Below are 25,311 nucleotides of genomic sequence, written 5' to 3' on the forward strand. Positions count from 1 at the left end.
CTCCGCCGTACAGCCTCCCCTCTCTCCGTTAGTAAATAATTATAATTGTTAGTAAATAATAAAAGAAATATAAATTATTAGATTTTTTTTACCCTTAAATTGGTTTTAATATTTAAATTGAAAATAATAATATAATATAAAATATAATAAAAATAATATAATATAAAATATAATTTAATTTCAAGAAATTTAACTTTAAACACAAAGATGTGAAAAGGGTTCAGATTATTGGCTCAAACCTTTCATAAGAGATTCATATTGGTATATGAATGGATTATGAATGACTCATGTTAGGAGTGTAAAGTTGCCACAACATCTCAAATTAGTGTTAGATACATATGTCTTGGTTATAAGTTTTGGAAACCTATTTAAGTCCACACACAATATCGTATTTGATACGATAAAACAAACGTTTCCAATACTTTCAAATACTTTCCAGATATGTTGTGGCAACCTAAAATTGTTTGCTGGGCTGTCACAGACGAGCAACTTAATATTTTCTACCACCCAGCAAGAATATTTGTAGCTGGATTCAGCAATTCTGGGAAAACGACCCTAGTGGGGAATTTATGTGTTAAATACCACAGAAAATTCTCAAAAATTTTAGTGTCATCTGCAAATAATACAGAACAACCTCTTTCAAACATTCCCTCTCTGCGAAACAAGGTTACTGTCTCCCAGGACCTGATTAACCCACTAGAGTATAAAGATCCTTTTTCAAATGAGTCAGTTTTGTATATAATTGACGACTTATACCTGGAAGCCATACAGAGTCCAATTATAGCCAATATCTTCACACGAGGGAGACACGGTAATATTTCCGTAATTCTAATTAGTCAAAATTTGTTTCCCCAAGGGAAATATGCCAGCACAATAACTCTGAATTGTAGTCATTATATATTAATGAAGCAGAGAGACATAACCCAACTTGAAATTTTAAGTGGCCAGTTATATGGGCGAAAAACTACTAGTAGTTTCGTTGAAATATACCGTCGGGCAATATCCTAGAACAGGTATGGTTACTTATTGGTCGATCTGACGGTTCCTGAGGCATTACAACTACGAACGAGCATAACCAACGAAGACCGGTGTGAAATTGTGTATCAAATGTAATCAACAAAAAAAAAAAATGTCTCTAACGACACAGAAACGAACAATTCTCACCATCATCTATAATGACATTTCTAGCCTGGGTGGTTTCACAGGGTCAATTCAAAAATTGTATAAGGCTGCCAGACTTAAAGACCCCAACATTAGTGTTGCAGATGTGAAGGAATTTCTTCATGGAGAGCGATCTTACATGTTACATAGAGGAAATTTAGTTAGGTTCCCCCGACGGAAAATATTGGCCCCTAAACCTCGTACCATAATTACCTGTGACCTAGGGGACTTTTGTAGTTTACAAAAATACAATAATGGTGTTAAATATATTTTAATTTGTGTCGATGTTTATTCCCGCCTAATGCAGACTCAAACTTTAAAAACAAAAAATTCGAGTGATGTGTTAGTCGCTCTGAAGAAGATATTAGAGGAAACACCTCAGTTTCTCAGTGTAAGGCGGATATTCACTGACCGAGGTAGAGAATTTTACAACAAGTCAGTTCAAAATTATTTTAATAAGAAAAATATTAAATTATATAGTGTATTTTCGGAAATGAAATCTAGCATAGTGGAGCGGGCTATCAGAACTTTAAAACATAAACTGTATCATTATATGCCTCAAGCTAATTCATTAAAATACATCCACATCCTCCCTAAAGTTGTGGACGTGTACAACCACACATTCCACAGGATACTAAAAAATACTCCTCATGCCATTCATAAGTTGCAAAATATTGAAGATATACGAAGACAGTTTAAGGTCATGTATTTAAACAATGACTCCTCCATAACTGCCATCAGTCCACGGCTGCACCTTGGACAGCATGTGCGATTGGCAAAGCGCAGGAATATATTTCACAAAGGCTTTTGGCACCAAAATACAGAAGAAATATTTGTAGTGTCACATATTGACAGAACATATCCAATCCCGACTTATAAAATCAAAGATTTAAACAACGAGCCGGTCAGTGGCATGTTTTATGAGCAAGAATTGATCCCAACATCCCTTCCAGACTATTTTCCTGTAACGGTATTACAGTCTAGGAAAACATCGAAAGGACACAGAGAATATTTCGTCAAGTGGAGAGGGTACCCAGATTCTGCCAATAGCTGGATTAAAGCTCAAGACATCGTCAAATTTAACAAAAAATGACAGTTCAACAGGACTCTCTCGTAGAGAAACATCATCAGTTGTTATTTTTATTAAACAATTTATCACCCAAGAAGCGGAATAAACTAATCAAGGCTTTAAAACGACAGGAAATTGAATCAATTTGTGAAATTTTTGCCAATTTTCTGAAACGAAACATCCCAGTTCAACCTCAGATAAAAAATGGCTTACAGAGATATCAGAATGACATTCGTTCTGTAGCACGTAAGAAAACTCCTTTGTACAAAAAGAAGCTCATCCTGACCTCCAGACGTGGTGGGGCGATATTGGCAGCTCTGCTACCTTTGGCTGTATCGTTAATTTCCTCCCTAATAAGGTAATTACGTAAATAAGTAACGAGAGAAAAAAAATGGTGAAAGAATATTGCCTGGTACCACGATTCATAGCCGAAAAATATTTATTTAATAAAAACAAGAACTCACCATCACCTCCTAATGCGGTGGGTCTGCCCTCCCCCGGCGGTGATGGTAGTGAAAGTATGTCCTTCTCTTTAAAAAACGAATCCAACTCAAGTAATAATGTTGGTGGAGGCTGTAACCTACCCACCTGTGACTCTGGTAAGGGTGATGGGGGAGTGGGGGAAGAGGACACTCCCTCCTCTCACCTGACAACAACGAGCTGTGGGCGGTGTTGCCGCAGTAGTCCCTCCAGACGGGCGGGGCTGGTCACACATCCATTAAATGACATTGGGGCCCCCGGCGACCGTCGCCCGCCGCCGCCCTTTAAAAAAAAAACAACGCGGGCCGCCCGGCGCGACCATCGCCTTTTAAAAAAATAAAAAAAATAAAAAAAGGGGACATTCCATCCTTCCACCCGAAATGCAACTAATTGTTGCTGGGCACACTCATAAAGCCACCATCACGCTCCAAAATCCAAGTCTGGACAACTTAATAAATGTGAATTTTAAAATTGAGGAAATTCCACATGTCAAAACATTATTGAACATGTTTGGGCAAAACAGCCAACAGGTGATGTGGGATAGTCGTGGAAATTTATTAAAGCCTGTACAAAATTTAAATATTTTAGATATAATTAAAACTCTAGCCTTTACTAAGGGACAATTTAGGGCAACTGACAAGGAGAATGTAAGGGTTTTACTGAGGATGGCTGGCATAGACCCAACCCTCATACGTAATTATCGCGCCAGATCACAGTTAAAAGGGGGGAGGGGCATCCATAGGAGACCCCATTGGGAGCCGTATTGAAGACCTATATGAAGGTCATCTTAAAGACCGCCATATTCAGTTGCATATCCACCATGGAGCAAGCTTCTAGACCCACTCCACCCCCAGCTACACCTGCAGAAGACAAATCTCCCTTATTAAAGAAGTTGGTTGCTACTCAGCGGTACTACAAGTATGTCGAACACAAATGTAGATTCATATATGCATTGTGGGATTGTTATGACCGTCTTGTGTTGAGTGCCCCTCCAGAACGGTTTTTTAAGTCATTTGGAGAAACGGTGAAACGCTATGAAGAATATTCATCCCAGGAAATCCAGACGGAGATATGGCAAATGGAAAAATTAACCTTCCAACATCGAGACCAGATTACAGCCTTCGAGACTGGACGGAGTGTGTATGGACTTTTAAGGTGAGGAAGGCGGCTTCTACCCCACACCCCTACATTCCTCTCCCTCCAGGTTGGGGACACAGGTGTATTTAAAGGCCCCCTCCGCCACTCCTGGTCACTATAGTTGACGACGACACGCTCCTCTCAACCGCCCCTCCGCCATGGCTTTATCATCCATTAAGTCAATAGACAACGACATCATCGACACCCACGCCTTTGGGGTTGGAGATGTAATAGTGTATGACCTCCCCGCCGCCGTTGTGCGTCCGTGTGGGCTGGCAAGTGTAATATGGAAGTGTTACAACTATGCCCGTGTGGAACGTGAAGGACTGACTAATGTCAACAGGGCCACAATACGTTACCGGTCTACCCCAGGGGACATTGAAGTGAAGATAGCTCCCCTGCCCTCCGACGGGCAAGACATTGTCGAAGAGCCAGTGTTATTTTTTCGCCCCACCATTGTGGGGCTAATTTCTGCTTTCGGTGCAGGAGCACCCTTCGAGTCCAACCCTATAGCTCAGAAGCAAGTGCAGTCTTCTGCCGACATCCACTACATCACCAATGTCACCCTGGATACTGCCAAAAATAGATTGTTTTGGCTGAAAACCGCCCTAACAAAGGTTGACAATCTTATGGTAAGAACCCCAACCATGTTTCGGTTGGTGGTACCCCATGGACTGTGGGCCTCCCGTGGTGGCATGGACAACTGGCACAAGGACGTCGGACCCATGCTCATTTCTCTCAATGGTGAGTTAGTCAAGCATAACAAGGAGCTGGTAATCCTCAAACGTCCCTCTACTGTTACCCCATCAATGGTACCCCTCCCGAATGATGATCCCAGAGGAGAGGGTGATAGTAAAACTATCACCCTAGATGCAGTGGTGGGGGAGGGTGCCACCACCCCAGGAAGCTCTTCTCGTTCTACACCACCAGCACCACCAGCTACCCCCAGGAAGAAGAGACATCTACAAGAGTACTCATCCACCTCCAGCGCCGCTCCACCCCCACCCTCAACATCTGCTACAGCCAAACGACGGATCGAAACCACTATTGACTTCGACCCCCTCTCAAATCATCGTATTGACACCATCCTCGATGGGGAGTCACAGGAAATATTCCTGTTATCCTCCTCACCGAAAAAACAGCGAAAGCTGTAACCAACCCCCCCACAAAGAAGAGGTGGCAGCACCACCACCGTCAGTAACAGCAGCAGCAGCGACGACAGCAGCAGTACCACCATCTACAGCAGCTTCGGTGGTGGTAGCAGCAGCAACCGTAGCAGCAGCGGCACCACCAATGGCAGTGGCAGTGGTGTCAGCGGTACCAACAGCTCCAGTGGCGGTGGCGGCAGCGGCAGCAGTACCACCAACTACAGCGGCTGCAGCAGCAGCAGCAGCAGTACCATCAACGCTGGCAAGCGGTGTCAGCGGTAACCACAGCTCCAGCAGCGGTGACGGTAGCGGCAGCAGTACCACCAACTACAACGGCCCCAGCGGTGGCAGCAGCAGCAGCACCAGTACCATCAACGGTGGCAGCGGTGTCAGTGGTACCAACAGCTCCAGCAGCGACGGCAGCGGCAGCAGCGGGCGACAGCAGCACCAACAGCTGCTGCTCTTTATATGTAATTTGTTATGGGGAATAATCCCCCTGTTGTAGTTCTTTTAAAAAGTAATATTTCCTTAGTAGATTAATAAAATAAAATATAAGTAATGATGTTTTATTCCCATCCCCAATCAGTACATAACTAAACAATGGACGAGGAACATTACATATACCTTACTAGCCTCGACCAAGAAGATATATACAACAACACAAGTTCAGCATTTACAAACACCATCCCCACTCTACATTTAAACCCTTCCATTAAACATGATGTGGCCTTAGTCAACATACTCCTACCCAGACGAATTAACGCTATCATCAAGGATGAGGGGGAGTCTGGCATAGACGTCTATGCTACTTTTAAACGAGGAACTCTTTATAAATGTCCAGAACATCTCATTTACACCTTTCTCCCCAAAACCAACATATTATCCAGAAACATCACATTCATCACGGGTGAGCTTAGCCGACAATTAATCACCGACATGAAACTTAGTTTCCGCGGTGATTTCAAAATATACTTCTCAGAAAGAGAACCAATCCTCACCTATGATCAATCCTTAGAGCGAGTATTACTAGCCTCCACTCTTAACAATGAAGGTACTGGTTCGTTATATTCTCTTAGCCTTCAATTTAAACACAGAATAGCTAATGTACTTGGTTTTGACAGCAGTCGCAAATACACCATTTATCAGGCAAAATCAGATGACATTACAACAGCCTCCAAGGTCGTGGCCTCATTCCCCCCAGACAATGATGGAGGTTGTGACTATTTACTCATTTATAGTGACGTCATCGAGCCGGATCGATACGGGGGGCAAATTGTAAATATCTTAGATGCAATCAATTATCATGACTCATATTCTAGAGGAGCTCATCCCCTAGTGTACAAGACATTAAATACTAACACGTTGGAGAAAGTAAGTATTAAAATAACAGATCAGTTTGGACGAATGGTTAGTTTTGAAGATGGGAGGTCGGTTACGGCGGTCTTACACCTCCGCCCTAAGGTATAACATTATAATCTATATAAATATAAATATATAGAAGTGTTTACCGATCATCGGTTATTATAAGAAGAGGAGTCGGGATGCGAGTACCTTTCTACACACCCTCCCAGAAGGACTACGGGGAGATCTTCTCCCCCCTCTCTAGGAGACATGGGATGAGAGGGGGAGCGATGAATGACATATGTACATTCTAAGCGCCTTATCTCAGATCTGGTGGTGGTTTTCTAACGCCGACTGCTATCGATTTTTGGAAAAATGTTCTTGGTGATTTAACCAGTGGTAAACGGGATGTAAAGAGCGCTCTGAGAACTCACGGTATTGATGCTCTTAAGACTGTGGGGAAGAAATTGGTAACAGGCGGGAAAATTAAAAGACTCAAGGGGAAGAAAAAATAAAAATAATAAATGTAAACGAGGCCTTGGGTATAAAAATGACGTATTTTCACTATAGTAAGCAGTCATACTTCACCTTTTGGAGGAGATCATGGCGGAGGCTAGTGGAGCTGGGCTGAAAATACCAGTAGAATATTATAGCTCCAGTGTTATTGACCAATTTCCTAGAAGTAACAGAATACGTAATGTGGAGAGTTCAATTGCCTCCACGCAGCAAATAGACATTCTACCTGTCAACCTCCCCATTAATCAACGTTTGCGGGATAATTACTTAGAATTCCGCATCCCTGGAACCTAGGGCGCCTTCTTAGATCTAGCTAATATTGTTATAGATTTTAAGGTATCTTTAACGAAAGATGACGATACCACAAAATTGGAAGAGGATGACCATGTGGAATTTGTGAATGGGTTGTCAAATACCATGTTTAAAGGTGTTCAGGTGTTTTTAGGAGAGCAGGTAGTTGAAACAAATTCTAATTTTAATTATTGGTCGTTTATTAAATTAATCACCTCCCTGCCTCCATCAAAAATGTCTTCCTTGGGGAGAATTGGAGCCTTTCGAAGGGACTGGAGTGATGATGGTGTAATCCCTAACGAATTTACTAATACATTTTTTACTGGGGCAACCGCCAAGGATAAAAAATTTATGACCGATTTAAAAGGTAAAGGATTGTCAATGTGTTTTCCCCTACTATTGGACGTAACATCCCTAGACCAATACATAATAGATAATATAGATGTGCGCCTAAGATTGGAGCTCTCCCCACATGCTTGGGTGCTAAATACAAGTGTGGACGATGGCTCTAAGTATCGCTTACATATGAATTATGCTAAGTTGTGGGTAACACGAGTGTTCCCCTACCCAAGTGCTTACCTAGCCTTAAACAGCTCACTGTTAGCATCCCCCGACCCCATAAGCTATACTTTCAATAAAACCATTTCTAAAACATATGTCCTAGCAGGGAATCAAACTAGCCTCTTAATTGATCAGCCTTGGGCGCAAGTAATTCCTCACAAGATATTCATGGTAATTGTACCAATGAATTATTTCGCCGGCCTTCACCAAGGTAATGGATTATATTTTGAAAATGCAAAGCTGAAAAATATTGCTATGTATTTGAACAATAACGCAATTTACCGAATTGGCGGCGATTTCGACAATCATTATGCCCGCCTTTATTACGAAACTTTGAATACATTAGGGTTAGAGCGTGATTCACTTCTAGCCTATGACACTTTTAATAAGGGAAGATCGATATTCGCCTTTGACTTAACCACCATTCAAACAAAGGATTCCCTCCCTATGGAGAAATCTGGCAACTTGCGTATGGAGCTTGAATTTGGTGGTGGTGTTACATATAACAGACTGGTTTTACTGTTTGGGGAAACGACCGGGGTACTATCCATCGACGGGCAGAGAACTGTTCTATGTGACATGCGAGCTTAAAAACATAATGAATTGTTATGATATAAATATTAATTTAAAAAATAATCTAGGGGATCGACCACTCTACCTAGGTTGTTATAATGCTGATGAGATAGAACATTTAAATATCTCATCAAGAAAACCTACTCTTCTCATAACTAATATTTTACCAGCACACAGCAGAATCACTATGGGACATTGGGTAGCTATTTATGTTGATAAAGTTAATCATCGAATGTTTTTTTTCGATAGTTATGCAATGTCGGCGGTTACTTATGGACATTATTTTCAAGGATTTATTAAAACTAACAAAATAACAGAGGTGTTTGGAATGTGCTACAGACTCCAGAGTGATTTTACTCTCGCCTGCGGGCTCTATTGCGTCATGTTTGTTCATAGGGTGAGTCACCTGGGGTTGCCTTCAACAGTACATTACTTACATAATGTATTTTCAAGCGTTAATTTAAAATTAAATGATAAACGTGCCCTCGCTTATGCGAGACGATATTCCTATGAAACATCACTGTGTTAGGACATTTTGTAGAGGAGTAAGGGTTGGTTCTTATAGGTGGTGTAGAGAATATTTTTGTTAGCTAAGCAACCTACCTAACAAGGGGATTACCCCCATATAAAAACCCTCTCACCCCACAACCTCCCTAGAAGACCTCCAACCTCCACATCCTACAAATGGAAGGCGTCTCTCCAAAAACACTCACGGGGAAGATTGAAGTCCTTGAAGGGCCTGGTTAGTATTACCCTCACTTTCTGGTAAAGATTTATTTTTTTCCCACAATAGAAAGTTTGTACAACCTCTATTTTACCTCTTCTTTTTTCAGTGCAATTCTTAGGACCCGTCCACATTTGTACAGTAGTAATTCTACGTGGGAGGTCTGCCCAAAACAAGATGCTGTTACGTAGCCTAATTGATGATGCCTGCTGTAGAGGACACAAGGTCGCTCCTGCAGGGGGAGAGGTATGTACTAGCAGTTCTTAGAGGAAATAGAATATTTTTCAAATAAAAGATATAATCCTATAAATTATTTCCCCCATCTCTTTCCAGAACACTTCAGATGACGGCCAGAAGGAAACTCGTCCAAAAGGCAACCACCCAACTCACCCCACCCCCCCAAGAGAGGGGGGAGGGGGTCAAGACCTCCCCCACTCACCACGGATGGGGAGACGTCAGAATTCTACTCAGATGAGGAAGGGGAGGTGGAGGGGGGAGAGGGATAAGAGTGAGGAAAACCATAACAACAATTATTACCTATCATAATTAACTTCTTATACATCATTTGTGATTTTTACCTAATAAAGCATTAATAAATTCTTTGATTTTTTTTAAACCCTGGGGGAGATTTATAATTTAATACTCCTATATAAGTCCCACTCGACCCCAACTGGGTGAGGAACTCTGTTACGGTAAAGTCAAAGCCATTAGGTGCGAGGAAGGGTACGGGCGACCACCCATACCGAGAGGAACCTGTTTTACACCTGCCCCATAGAGGAATGTGGGGGCGTAACTGGCACTCACCTGTGAGTGTTTATTATACAAATAAATTAATTTTTACTTAAATATACTGTAATACTTTACTGTATAAATGAACATGATCATAGTGGCGCATAATAGATACCTATCTTCACTGTTTTTCGACTGCTACCACTCACACCTTGGGTGACCTAATATGGAGTGGCACTATGTGGCTCCCCGCTTCTGATTTTCTTATCTGATTTCCATACACAGGTGGGGCGATCTGTCACCAAAATAACTACTTACATGCCATTTTAATAATAGTTTACCATCCATGAAGAAAACGTCTACCTATTTGTCAGTCCATTGTCTCTCTCTGCCGGCCGGCCGGCCTACCTACCTGCTAAAACTTGTCTACTTAATATACTGTTGAATATCTATCTCCAGTGATCACTTACCCTTAATTCCTACATTATTAACCAAATGATCTCATTAACAAATCTTTACACATTTCAACCACCTACCTTCATGCTAACATCAATCACAACAACTAATACACTCAACTCAGTCCCAAACACTTTTCTTATTCCTTCCTCAACACCTTGCCCTATATAACCTATCCTGAAAAATTATGTTTAAATACCTAACTGCCAACCCATCCCCTCCCCCCCCCCCACCACACTTCCCACGGTAGCTCCTCCGGACCCCTTCCCCCCACAATGGAGGCCGCCGAACCCCTACCCCCCATTCAGCCCCCTCCATCACCCCCCCCCCCCGGCCCAACACAGAAAATGGCGGCCACAACGCTATATTTAACCAGCCAAAACCTTTGTTCCTTCGCCTATGTACTATTTATTCTTGAAATAAAACTAGGAATAAAACAAACCGGATTTTCCATCACTAGTAAAACATGTATTTTACAGAACGAGGCCTGAAATAGCACATATTAGATATTGCATTGCTTGTTTACCATTCACAAACTCATTTGGAAACACCACACTAATTATTAATTAATACATACTTTTAAACACACACACACACAGTGTGTGTGTGTGTGCGCATAAGAGGCTGGTACATAAGCTGGAGAGACAGGCAGGTGTAGCTGGTAAGGTGCTCCAGTGGATAAGGGAGTATCTAAGCAATAGGAAGCAGAGAGTTACGGTGAGGGGTGAGACCTCCGATTGGCGTGAAGTCACCAGTGGAGTCCCACAGGGCTCTGTACTCGGTCCTATCTTGTTTCTGATATATGTAAATGATCTCCCGGAGAGTATCGATTCATTTCTTTCAATGTTTGCGGACGCTGCTAAAATTATGAGAAGGATTAAAACAGAAGAGGACTGTTTGAGGCTTCAAGAAGACCTAGACAAGCTGAAGGAATGGTCGAACAAATGGTTGTTAAGAGTTTAACCCAACCAAATGTAATGTAATGAAGATAGGTGTAGGGAGCAGGAGGCCAGATACAAGGTATCATCTGGGAGAGGAAATTCTTCAGGAGTCAGAGAAGGAAAAAGACTTGGGGGTTGATATCACGCCAGACCTGTCTCCTGCAGCACATATCAAGCGGATAACATCAGCGGCATATGCCAGGCTGGCCAACATACGAACGGCATTCAGAAACTTGTGTAAAGAATCATTCAGAACTTTGTATACCACATATGTCAGGCCAATCCTGGAGTATGCAGCCCCAGTATGGAGTCCATATCTAGTCAAGGATAAGACTAAACTGGAAAAGGTTCAAAGGTTTGCCACCAGACTAGTACCCGTGCTGAGAGGTATGAGCTACGAGGAGAGACTACGGGAATTAAACCTCACTTTGGTGGAAGACAGAAGAGTTAGGGGGGACATGATCACCACATTTAAGATTCTGAAGGGAATTGATAGGGTAGATAAAGACAGTCTATTTAGTGCCCAAATGAGCCACAGAGATATTATACTAAAAGAACTTTTTTAGTGTCAGAGTGGTTGACAAATGGAATGCATTAGGAGGTGATGTGGTGGAGGCTGACTCCATACACAGTTTCAAGTATAGATATGATAGAGCCCAATAGGCTCAGGAATCTGTACACCTGTTGATTGACGGTTGAGAGGCGGGACCAAAGAGCCAGAGCTCAACCCACGCAAACACAACTAGGTGAGTACACACACACACACACACACATGTCAGTTAGCCTAAATTCTCCAATATTCATTCATAAAACTGCCTCACGGGACTACAACCTTATCAAACAAAGCTGTCAGGTATTTCTAACTGTCAACACAAATTAACAACTTAACATCTCAATCATTGCAACTGTTGATAAATAGAAACTTACTAACCTTGCTATGAGATATAAATACAAGTGCCAAATTTCAATCAGAAGGCAACTCCAGCGTGGCCTAGTCGGATAGAATAAGTTCTTAATCCGGATAGACCTGCGTTCGAGCCTGTCGGAACGGTTGTAAGTACAGGGCACAGATTTCTCTGTGTGTCCCCTCCTGTAGGAGCATCAGTTTCGATAGATTCTCTGGATAGCCGAAGATTGATTGACCGACTCCTTGGAATGTGGGGAAGGGTTGAAGTCCGGGGGCCCACGGACGGATACCTGGATCCACTGACCTCGGGCAGGTCTTTCAATCCACCTGGATTTCAGGTGGGGAGAAGGGAGGCAATTTGGGTCGACACAAATAGCTTCCTGGACCCAAAACCCCATGGATACACGGACACGGACACTCACACGGACACTCATGGACGAACCTTCGGTTCGTTTCAGATAACAAGAAGGGAGTTGATAATATAATAAGGTTGTATAATAATAATATATATAATATATAATATATAATAATAATAATAATATAATAATATAATATAATATATAATAATAATAATATTATAATAATAATAATAATACAATAATAATAATAATAATATAATAACATAATTATGTTGGTTAGGATGGTTGGTTAGGTTGGTTGGTTAGGTTGCTTAGGTTAGGTTGCTTAGGTTAGGTTGGTTAGGTAGGTTGCTCAGGTTAGGTTGCTCAGGTTAGGTTTCCCAGGTTAGGTTGCTCAGGTTATGTTGCTCAGGTTAGGTTGCTCAGGTTAGGTTGCTCAGGTTAGGTTGCTCAGGTTAGGTTGCTCAGGTTAGGTTGCTTAGGTTAGGTTGCTCAACCTTAGGTTAGGTTAGGTTACATTGCTTAGGTTGGTTGGTTACGTTGGTTAGGTTGGTTAGGTTCCTTGGTTAGGTTGCTTGGTTAGGTTAGATAGCTTAGGTTGGTTGGTTGGTTGGATAGCTTAGGTTGGTTGGTTAGGTTGATTGGTTAGTTAGGTTGGTTGGTTGGTTAGATTGTTAGGTTGGTTGGTTAGGTTAGGTTGGTTGGTTAGGTTGGTTGGTTGGTTAGGTTGGTTGGTTAGGTTAGGTTAGTTACGTTGGTTGGTTACGTTGGTTAGGATGGTTGGTTACGTTGGTTAGGTTAGGTTGGGTTGGTTGGTTAGGTTAGGTTGGGTTGGTTGGTTAGGTTAGGTTAGGTTAGGTTGGTTGGTTTGGTAGCTTAGTTAGGTTGGTTGATTAGGTTCTTTGGTTAGGTTGGTTGGTTAGGTTCTTTGGTTAGGTTGGTTGGTTAGGTTGCTTGGTTAGGTTGGTTGGTTAGGTTGCTTGGTTAGGTTAGATAGCTTAGGTTGGTTGGTTAGGTTAGATAGCCTAGGTTGGTTGGTTAGGTTAGATAGCTTAGGTTGGTTGGTTAGGTTGGTTAGGTTAGGTTGCTTAGGTTGGTTGCTTAGGTTGCTTAGGTTGGTTGGTTAGGTTAGATAGCTTAGGTTGGTTGGTTAGGTTAGGTTGGTTAGGTTAGATAGCTTAGGTTGGTTGGTTAGGTTAGGTTGCTTAGGTTGGGTGCTTAGGTTGCTTGGGTTGGTTACATTGGTTAGGTTGGTTGGTTAGGTTAGATAGCTTATGTTGGTTGGTTAGGTTAGATAGCTAAGGTTGGTTGGTTAGGTTAGATAGCTTAGGTTGGTTGTTTAGGTTAGATAGCTTACGTTGGTTTGGTTGGTTGGTTAGGTTGCTTGGTTAGGTTGGTTGGTTAGGTTGCTTGGTTAGGTTAGATAGCTTAGGTTGTTTGGTTAGGTTAGTTAGGTTGGTTGGTTGGTTAGGTTAGATAGCTTAGGTTGGTTAGGTTGGTTGGTTAGTTAGGTTGGTTAGTTTGGTTGGTTGGTTGGATAGCTTAGGTTGGTTCGTTAGGTTGGTTGGTTGGTTAGGTTGGTTGGATGGTTGGTTAGGTTGTTTGGTTAGGTTGGTTGGGTTTGGTTGGTTGGTTTGTTTGTTGATTAGGTTCCTTGGTTAGGTTAGGTTGGTTGATTAGGTTGGTTGGTTAGGTTGCTTGGTTAGGTTGGTTGATTAGGTTCTTTGGTTAGGTTGGTTGGTTAGGTTGCTTGGTTTTGTTGGTTGGTTAGGTTGCTTGGTTAGGTTAGATAGCTTAGGTTGGTTGGTTAGGTTAGATAGCTTAGGTTGGTTGGTTAGGTTAGATAGCTTAGGTTGGTTGGTTAGGTTAGATAGCTTAGGTTAGATAGCTTAGGTTAGATAGCTAAGGTTGGTTGGATAGGTTGGATGGTTAGGTTGGTTGGTTAGTTAGGTTGGTTTGTTAGCTTGGTTGGTTAGGTTGGTTGGTTAGGTTAGGTTGGTTAGGTTAGGTTGCTTAGGTTGGTTGCTTAGGTTGCTTAGGTTGGTTAGGTTGGTTACATTGGTTAGGTTGGTTGGTTAGGTTAGTTAAGTTGGTTGGTTAGGTTGGTTGGTTAGGTTAGATAGCTTACGTTGGTTAGGTTGGTTGATTAGTTAGGTTGGTTAGTTAGGTTGGTTGGTTAGATAGCTTAGGTTGGTTAGGTTGGTTAGTTGGTTAGGTTCCTTGGTTAGGTTGGTTGGTTAGGTTAGTTAGGTTGGTTGGTTAGGTTAGATAGTTTACGTTGGTTAGGTTGGTTGGTTAGTTAGGTTGCTTGGTTAGATAGCTTAGGTTGGTTGATTAGGTTGGTTGGTTAGTTAGGTTGGTTTGTTGGTTAGGTTGGTTGGTTAGGTTGGTAGGTTGGTTGGTTGGTTAGGTTCATTAGGTAAGGTTGGTTAGGTTGGTTGGTTTGGTTAAGTTTGTTACGTTATTACATTGGTTAGGTTGGTTGGTTACGTTGCTTAGGATGGTTGGTTAGGTTGGTTAGGTTGGGTGGTTGGTTGGTTAGGTTAGGTTGGTTGTGTTGGTTGGTTGGTTATGTTAGGTTAGGTTGGTTGGTTAGGTTGCTTGGTTAGGTTGGTTGATTAGGTTCTTTGGTTAGGTTGGTTTGTTAGGTTGCTTGGTTAGGTTGGTTGGTTAGGTTGCTTGGTTAGGTTAGATAGCTTAGGTTGGTTGTTAGGTTAGATACCTTAGGTTGGTTGGTTAGGTTGGTTGGTTAGTTAGGTAGGTTTGTTAGGTTGGTTGGTTAGTTAGGTTGGTTGGTTAGGTTAGGTTGGTTATAGGTTAGGTTGCTTAGGTTGGTTGCTTAGGTTGGTTGGTTAGGTTGGTTACGTTGGTTAGGTTGGTTGGTTACATTGGTTAGGTTGGTTGGTTACATTGGTTAGGTTGGTTGGTTAGGTTTGTTGGTTACGTTGGTTAGGTTGGTTGGTTGGTTAGGTTAGGTTAGGTTGGTTGGTTAGGTTAGTTGGTTGGTTGGGTTAAGTTGGTTACGTTGGTTGGTTACGTTGGTTAGGATGGTTGGTTACGTTGGTTAGGTTAGGTTGGGTTGGTTGGTTAGGTTAGGTTAGGTTGGTTGGTTAGGTTGCTTGGTTAGGTTGGTTGGTTAGTTAGGTTGGTTGGTTAGATAGCTTAGGTTGGTTGATTAGGTTGGTTGGTTAGTTAGGTTGGTTGGTTGGTTAGGCTGGTTGGTTAGGTTGGTTGCTTGGTTAGGTTGGTTAGGTTAGGTTGGTTAGGTTGGTTGGTTAGGTTAAGTTGGTTACGTTATTACGTTGGTTAGGTTGGTTGGGTATCACTACCTCACTATCATCATCGCTACCTCTCTACTCACCATCATCATCATTACCTCACTATTCACCATCACTACCACACTACTCACAATCATCACTACCTCACTACTCACCATCATCATCACTACTTCTCTACTCACCACTATCATCATTTCCTCACTACTCACTAACATCTTCACTTCCTCACTACTCACCATCATCATCATCATCACTACGAACCATCATCACTACCCACCATCATCACTACCACACTACTCATAAACATCATCACTACCACACTACTCACCATCTTCACTACCACACTACTCACTATCATCATCACTACCACACAACTCGGTGAGTAGTGTGGTAGTGATAGTGAGTAGTGATGATGATGGTGAGTAGTGTCGTAGTGATGATGATAGTGAATAGTGTGGTAGTGATGATGATAGTGAGTAGTGAGGTAGTGATGATGATGGTGAGAAGTGATGATAGTGAGTAGTGTGGTAGTGATGATGGTCAGTAGTGAGGTAGTGATGATGATAGTGAAGGGTGGTAGTGATGATGATGGTGAGTAGTGTGGTAGTGATGATGATGGTGAGTAGTGAGGTAGTGATGATGATGGTGAGTAGTGTGGTAGTCATGATGATAGTGAATAGTGTGGTAGTGATGATGATGGTGAGTAGTGTGGTAGTGATGATGATAGTGAGTAGTGAGGCAGTGATGATGATGGTGAGAAGTGATGATAGTGAGTAGTGTGGTAGTGATGATGATGGTGAGTAGTGAGGTAGTGATGATGATAGTGAATAGTGTGGTTGTGATGATGATTGTGAGTAGTGTGGTAGTGATGATGATAGTGAGTAGTGATGATGATAGTGAGAAGTGATGATAGTGAGTAGTGTAGTAGTGATGAAGGTGAGTAGTGAGGTAGGGATGATTATAGTGCAGTGTGGTAGTGATGATGATGGTGAGTAGTGTGGTAGTGATGATGACGGTGAGTAGTGAGGTAGTGATGATGATGGTGAGTAGTGTGGTAGTGATGATGATAGTGAATAGCGTGGTAGTGATGATGATGGCCAGTAGTGACGTAGTGATGATGATGAGAAGTGATAATAGTGAGTAGTGGTGGAGTGATGATGATGGTGAGTAGTGAGGTAGTGATGATGATAGTGAATAGTGTGGTAGTGATACTGATGGTGAGTAGTGTGGTAGTGATGATGATAGTAATGTAGTGATGATGATGGTGAGTAGTGAGGTAGTGATGATGATGGTGAGTAGTGTGGTAGTGATGATAGTGAATAGTTGGTAGTGATGATGATGGTGAGTAGTGTGGCAGTGATGATGATAGTGAGTAGTGATGATGATGGTAAGAAGTGATAGAAGTGATGATAGTGAGTAGTGTGGTAGTGATGATGATGGTGAGTAGTGAGGTAGTGATGATGATAGTGAATAGTGTGGTAGTGATGATGATAATGAGTAGTGTGGTAGTGATTATAATGAGTAGTGTGGTAGTGAGTAGTGATTATAATGAGTAGTGTGGTAGTGAGTAATGAGTAGTGTGGTAGTGAGGTAGTGATAATGATGGTGAGTAGTGAGGTAGTAATGATGATGGTGAGTAGTGTGGTAGTGATAATGATAGTGAATAGTGTGGTAGTGATGATGATGGTGAGTAGTGTAGTAGGGATGATGATAGTGAATAGTGTGGTAGTGATGATGATGGTGAGTAGTGTGGTAGTGATGATGATAGTGAGTAGTGTGATAGTGATGATGATGGTGAGTAGTAAGGTAGTGATGGTGTTGCTAAGTAGTGTGGTTGTGATGTTGATGGTGAGTAGTGATAGAAGTGATGATAGTGAGTAGTGTGGTAGTGATGATGATGGTGAGTAGTGTGGTAGTGATGATGATAGTGAGTAGTGAGGTAGTGATGATGATAGTGAGTAGTGTGGTAGTGATGATGATGGTGAGTAGTGTGGTAGTGATGATAGTGAGTAGTGAGTTAGTGATGATGATGGTGAGAAGTGATGATAGTGAGTAGTGTGGTAGTGATGATGATGGTGAGTAGTGAGGTAGTGATGATGATAGTGAATAGTGTGGTAGTGATGATGATGGTGAGTAGTGTGGTAGTGATGATGATAGTGAGTAGTGAGGTAGTGATGATGATGGTGAGTAGTGAGGTAGTGATGATGATCGTGAGTAGTGTGGTAGTGATGATGATAGTGAATAGTGTGGTAGTGATGATGATGGTGAGTAGTATGGTAGTGATGATGATAGTGAGTAGTGAGGTAGTGATGATGATGGTGTGTAGTGAGGTAGTGATGGTGATGGTGAGAAGTGATGATAGTGAGTAGTGTGGTAGTGATGATGGTGAGTAGTGAGGTAGTGATGGTGTTGCTAAGTAGTGTGGTAGTGATGGTGAGTATTGTGGTAGTGATGATGATGGTGAGTATTGTGATAGTGATGATGATGGTGAGTAGTGATGTAGTGATGATAGTGGTGAGTAGTGAGGTAATGATGATGGTGAGTAGTGTGGTAGTGATGATGGTGAGTAGAGAGGTAGTGATGATGATGGTGAGGTAGTGATGATGGTGAGGTAGTGATGATGATGGTGAGGTAGTGATGATGATGGTGAGGTAGTGATGATGATGGTGAGGTAGTGATGATGATGGTGAGGTAGTGATGATTATTGTGAGTAGTGAGGTAGTGATGATGGTTAAGAGTAGTGTGGTAGTTATGATGATGGTGGGTAGTGATGATGGTGAGTAGTGTGGTAGTGATGATGATAGTGAGTAGTGTGGTAGTGATGATAGTGAGTAGTGTGGTAGTGATGATGTTTATGAGTAGTGTGGTAGTGATGATGATGGTGAGTAGTGAGGTAGTGATGATGATAGTGAATAGTGTGGTAGTGATGATGATTGTGAGTAGTGTGGTAGTGATGATGATAGTGAGTAGTGATGATGATGGTGAGAAGTGATGATAGTGAGTAGTGTGGTTGTTGGATATTTCCAACACCGAATACAACACTGTTGTATTCTCATTACTTATTACTAACTATACTAATTATTGTGGTAAGTAAAATTAACAACACGTAGAATTCTCATGTACTAATAATTCCATCTGTACAGTAGGCTAGAATTCTCACGTCACCTGACGCCAGTATTGCGTCAGATTTCCTTACAGTAAACACATTATATCCAATGTATGTGAGAATTAAATTCGATTCTCTATAACTAAGGCATTCTGTATGATAACTAATTGCAGATGAATTGACCTCCAACTAAAAGCCGAATAGAGCGTTGGAGTCATAGCGTTTATCTCGTAATAAAGCTAACGTCACCAGTGAATGCCATGGGGAGACATTAATTCCTCTCCCTTATATATTTACTATTCTTAAAGTGGTAAATAATAATAATTTCCTTCTCTAAATAATAAACCCGTCCAGTCTTCAACGTTTCAAGCGTAAATGCGAGAAATATTAATGTTCGTGACATAATTTGTTTTATGAACGCGCGACGCGGCGTGGGTTGAAGAGGACCAACTCAGTACACGTGCGGAGCCGCTCAGATGCAGACCTGCGCATACCGTACTCACAAGGAGACGCCATTGCCCAGCCACTAGGGCAGACGTTATCCATCCTCAGATGAAAGTCGCCACTGTGAGGCGTGAATAACCTTGCAGATAATATCTTCAGCTAGTGCTGGTGTCAAATAAGGAGCCTTTTAACCTGGTTCTTGACGACACGTGACCAGCCAGCGAATTGCGCCACTATCCAGGATAGGCCTAGCCGGAGCCTGGGGACGCGAAGCACGGCAATCTTAAAACTTATACAGTGCCCCACAGCTAAGTATATTCCTTTATGTGATGCATCGGGTAAAGAGTTTAGTAGTAGCTGGGTGATTGACCGTTATGACGCACGATAACATCTAATAACAGGTGATTAAATTTTGTCACCTGTAACTCTCAATTTCTTGAATATATAGATTCAGTAGTTAAATTAGTTGCTACTGTAAATATTTGTCTTGCAGCACGAGAGAAGAATTCTCCATGCCGCCTTCTCCCATGTTAATCCGTCTCATTCGTCAGCTGACCGAGTCCAGAGAATAAGAGGAACTTCCATGGCTTGTCTAAAGGAATCGTCGTTAAGCTAAGATTTATTTTCTTTCATGATTCTATTGCAATTTCTTATGTGCAGAATTCCTCAGGATTAATATGTGGTTTACTGTAACTCTCATTACTATGCTCATAATCTATGTTCCTATTTATGGTAATGATATCAGTTTCAATATAATTTTTATAGGATTAGATTATTATTAATTGAATTAGTGAACGAACCACACTAATTCCTGGACGTACTTACCTCCAGTAATAACCCCCCAATGTAGGTGCTTGAGGGTTTGATTCATTTAATTATACAGCCCATTAATTATTTCTATGATCATATTTTCTAGTATTTTATCCATAGTTACTGGTTTCATCTAGGAATTATCTAATGATCAGAAATTCCCAGTTTCCCTCTTTACTTTAAAAGCGGGTGGTCCTTCGTAATTTAACTTACTACATTAATATTTAAATAATCAGATTCAAGCCCCAAATATCCCACATTATGGTCCTTTTCGATCCGGATAGGCATTAAATTTATAATTAAAATATTAACCATTAATAACTAATCCTTGTGTGATAGAAGCTAGACTAACTATTTAATTAATTGTGTCAACTAACATTGTAACACATCAGTTAGCCTAGATCACACTAACATATTGCTACTTGCACCTCATGTATAAGGTAGCTTTAGTGGGTCATAGCCAATTACCCACAACACTTAGACCTATACCTCACACCGAGGTGAGAATCTTTAGGTCACCAGGAGCAACAGCTCATAACTTTTACAATAACCCCACCCTAACACCTGCGTTAGAGTGGCCTCACCATCTAACCATTATATACTTAGGTGGTAATGACATCCACCCCACTCGTCATCCAGCCGAGGTGATCAAACACCTCAAAGCCATAATTTCTTCTTTCAAGCTCATCAGTGAATCGGTAGTATTCACATTAGTGGAACCTCGCCAACTATGTCAAGATAATCGTTGGGGAGTAACCCCAGAATACTACCTGAGAGCTGCGAAGTACATAAATTTCAGGCTGAAAAAACGAGTGAGATTGGATGCCACATATATCCAATTTACAGCCAGACCTTACAGACAGAACCTGACCTGAGATGGTGTACACTTGTCAGGGGAATCTAGGTTGCATGTGGTTGACAAGTTAATTAACACCATCAACCATCACAAAAGGCTGTGGCTAGCAAGCCAAACTTAACTGTACATAATTGTTTACCTGTGTGTGCAAGAGCACTCTTATAAAACAAAAAACCCAAAAATACAGCACAACTATATTCACCTTACTGCACCACAATAATCTTTACCCATGTTATTAGGTAGAATTTAGGCTGAGATTGTGCTGAATTTGGTACAAGCCCAGACTAAATAATTTTATAGTTCTTAGTTAGGAATTATTACGACTAGATCTAAACTAGTCAGTGTTGTATGTATTATATTATTTGTGCTGACCCTATACAGGGTGGGATTAATTTTTGAGATAACTCTGATTGGAGTGTCTCCATAATATTTCTCTTGTATGCATTATTTTGTGTATCTATTTTGTGTATTGCTGGATTATCTCCATTAACTCTGATGGTGATATGGATGAGCTAACCGGACGATAACTAATGGTGAAGTTCAGACAGTGCACAAAATATCTAGCTATTTGTTGTTAGGTAGGTAGGTACATTCAACCTCAAGTGAGGTAAAATATAAAGTAGTCACCTTAAATTAGGCTACAATTAATGTTACCTGTTCACTAATGAACAAGTACCCAAGCTTCATTAATAATACATATACTAACACTGTGAAGTTTGAACCTAAGCCCAACATGGCTACTCCTGAGCAATTGAGGAGAACCTACATTGGCCTTAAAGGTCACTTGACCAGATTAATTAATAAGGCTGAGGGCTTAACTAAAGATAATCCCATTGACTCTTATCACTTAGAGGCATCAGTTAGATTGGCTGATCTGAAATTTGATCAAGTCAGATCTGCAGGTCAATCTTACCTTGATCTGCTAAATACTGTAGAAACTGATCCTGAAGAAGCAAGTCAAACTGTAGACGACATCTCCCAATATGAAGAAGAGACTCACGATAAAATTATCAGGCTATCTAAATTAGCCAAACAATCTGGATCCAATACCAGTAACACTGGGTCTCACTTCAATAATCACTTACCCGAGGTTCGTTTACCAACTCTAGACTTGCCTACATTTTCAGGATTAGATACAGAAAATTGGGACAATTTTTGGACTTCCTTTGAAGTTCACATCCATAAGAAACAGTCTCTAGACAAGGTTTCTAAATTTTCATACCTACTTAGTGTTCTCACAGGAGAGGCTAAAAAGGTCATCCATAACCTTACTCTTAATGAGAGTAATTATGAGGAAGCTATAAAACTCCTGAAGTTGAACTATTGCAACAAAGAGTTAAGTATAGCTACCCTTTATTATCAATTGCTAGATCTGAATGCACCAAACAGTAGACCAGAGTCACTTCAAAGCTTCAGACTAGAAGTAGAGTCTCTAGTAAAGGCCTTAGGTACCAAGGTCAATATACCTGGTTCTGAATGGTCTATCAAGCTATTATTACAGAGGAAATTACCTCGAAATGTCTTGACAGAGCTCTGCTCACATTATAATACTGAGTTTCTTACTCTCGATCAAATTTTCGAGGGGTTGAGGATCACAGTTAATAGGTTAAAGACTCATGACAAAATTAAACCTGAGTCTAAGCCAATTAATACTGATATTTCAGTCAAACCTAAACAGACTCAGAGTAAGTCTAATAAATATAAATCCAAACCTACTCCATCCACTAGGAAAAGAAGTGGAAATGTAGGTACCTATTCAGTATCTCCTTCAGAGATAACCAATGACTTATCTACTAAAGAGACTAAGTCTATTAACCAGAGAAAGTGTCTGTTCAGCAATCAGGAACACACCACTTACCAATGCTCTGCTTATCCTACGTATAATACTAGAGTTAAAAGGTTACAGGAATTGCACAAATGCACCAAATGAATGGGTTCTCATGATCCCAAGAAATGTGCAGTACCGCTACGTACCTGCAACCGTTGTAACCAAGGTGTACACCACTACGCCTTATGTAGAAAATCTTCTACACCAACCATGACCACTGGAGAGAATTTTACTAATTCTACTGCAGTGCAATATTGTAAAGTACATCACGAAGTAAATGTACTTGCTACTGAGTCAGGCAATAATATTACTTTGCCTACAGCTCAACTTAAATTAATAAACCGAAGATCTAGAATTAACACTAGGGGTCTTTTTGACCAAGGTTCACAGAAAACCTTCATTACACAACAGTTGGTAGATGAGTTAAATTTAAAACCCGCCAAAAGTGTGAAGTTAAACATTTCTGGTTTCCTGTCAAATAGTGGACCTCGTGACTACAAGGTAGTTAAATTACTAGTTAGATTAGGATCCTCTACTAGCCCAATCCATGCGGTGGTAGTGGATAAGATTCCTACGGACCTGCAGGTCACAGGATTAGCTCGCACTGCGAGACACCTTAAGCGAAACCGCATGAGGCTAGCGGATCATAAAATAAATTCCGATTGCCTCACAGATATTGGAATATTAATAGGTGCGGATCATTATTACAAGTTTATAACTGGATGCACTAGACAACATGGTATACATTTGTTGTCGTCCGCAGGGGGCAAATTGCTCACAGGACCCGTGCTTTTCAGACAAGGTCCAGCGTCCACAAACCAACAAACCAATAATGTAATTGTGGCGTGACTAGGCTTTGAGCAATCACCCCTACACTTCAGGGAAATAGCCGAGGACATTGAGTCTGACCCACCAATACATCGTTTGTGGGATTTAGATACGTTAGGCATCATCCCTGAGCAACCAAGTCCTGATGATACGTGGACTTACCAGCAATATCTGGATACAGTTGTCTACTCAAATAAACAATACTGGGTAAGACTCCCATGGAAGTTAGATCATCCACAACTTCCAGTGAATTATTTTATAACAGCCTCACAATTGCAGTCTCAATTAACACGACTGCAGAAGCAGCCAGACAAACTAACCATGTATCACCAACTTATCCAACAACAACTTAACAATAAGTTCATTGAAGTTGTTGAACACGATGACCAAAAAACAGGTCATTATTTACCTCACCATGCTGTGGTGAAAGACTCATTGACAACACCTATTCGTATTGTCTTTAACTGCAGTGCTAAAGTAAAGCCGAGCAGTGTCTTTAAATGAATGTCTCCAAACAGGGACCTAGCCTAACACAAAGGCTACATGACGTGTTGTTACGATTTCGCACAGGCATTTTTGCCTATACAGCTGACATCAGCAAAGCCTTTCTCCGAGTAGGATTGCAGGAGGAAGATCGTGACTACACAAAATTCCTCTGGTTCAAGGATCCACTGGATCCTAACAGTGAATTAATCACCTATCGGTTTGCCTCCGTATTATTTGGTGCTACGTCCTCACCGTTTCTCTTGCAAGCAACATTAGACACTCATTTCAGGAAATCAAACAGCCCTTATAAGGCAACCATTAGCGACAACTTGTATGTCGACAATTTCCAGGGGACAACTAATGATCAAGCTGATCTGGTAGAAATCTACCATGAGGCTAACTGAGAACTGTTAGGAGCCAATATGCCTCTACAGTCATGGGCCTCAAATAATAAACTGCTTAACCAGTTAATCGAGAAAAAATTTCCCGATTATCAGGTACCCAGTAAATTAAAGGTTCTAGGCGTGGAATGGAACACCAGCACTGACGAGGTGAATGTCAAGTCAGTGCAAACTGATAATTCAACCCTTACCATGAGAACACTGCTCTCATTTGTCAGTCAACCATTTGACCCTTTAGGCCTACTTAGTCCTATATTAATAAGGGGCAAACTCCTAATGCAGGAGTGCTGGCAGAAACATATGGGATGGGATGATCCGTTATCTAGTGAGTTACAAGCCAAATGGCAAATACTCTCAACGGATTTTAATCAGTTAGGCGTTTTGAAATTTCCTCGTAATGCTTCAGGACCAAACTTACCCACCGATTTGCACGTTTTTTGCGATGCCTCTGGCAAAGCATATGGCGCAGTAGCCTATTTAGTTAACAGTGCTCAAGCAATTTTACTCACATCAAAAGCAAGAGTCGCTCCCATCAAGAAGAGATCCTTACCTCAGATGGAGTTGACTGCATTGGTAGTGGGAGTAAGATTGGCCCATTGCCTGGCAAAGACACTCAGTAATATCCACTTTGGTGAGATTGTAGTGTGGTCAGACAACGAGGCAGTCTTACAATGGGTAAGAAACAATAACAACAAAACTCCTTACGTCAGTAATCGCGTCAGGGAGATTCATGATTTATCCGCTGGATATAAGTTTAGACATGTCCCTACTAAGGACAATCCTGCAGATTATTTATCAAGAGGATTGACATTAAAACAACTTGTCAAGTCTTCGCTGTGGTTCAATGGACCTTCATGGCTTGTTGGTGGTCAGTGGCCCAA

This window comes from Procambarus clarkii, chromosome 31, assembly GCF_040958095.1.
Source record: "Procambarus clarkii isolate CNS0578487 chromosome 31, FALCON_Pclarkii_2.0, whole genome shotgun sequence".
In the NCBI taxonomy this organism is placed as follows: domain Eukaryota; kingdom Metazoa; phylum Arthropoda; class Malacostraca; order Decapoda; family Cambaridae; genus Procambarus; species Procambarus clarkii.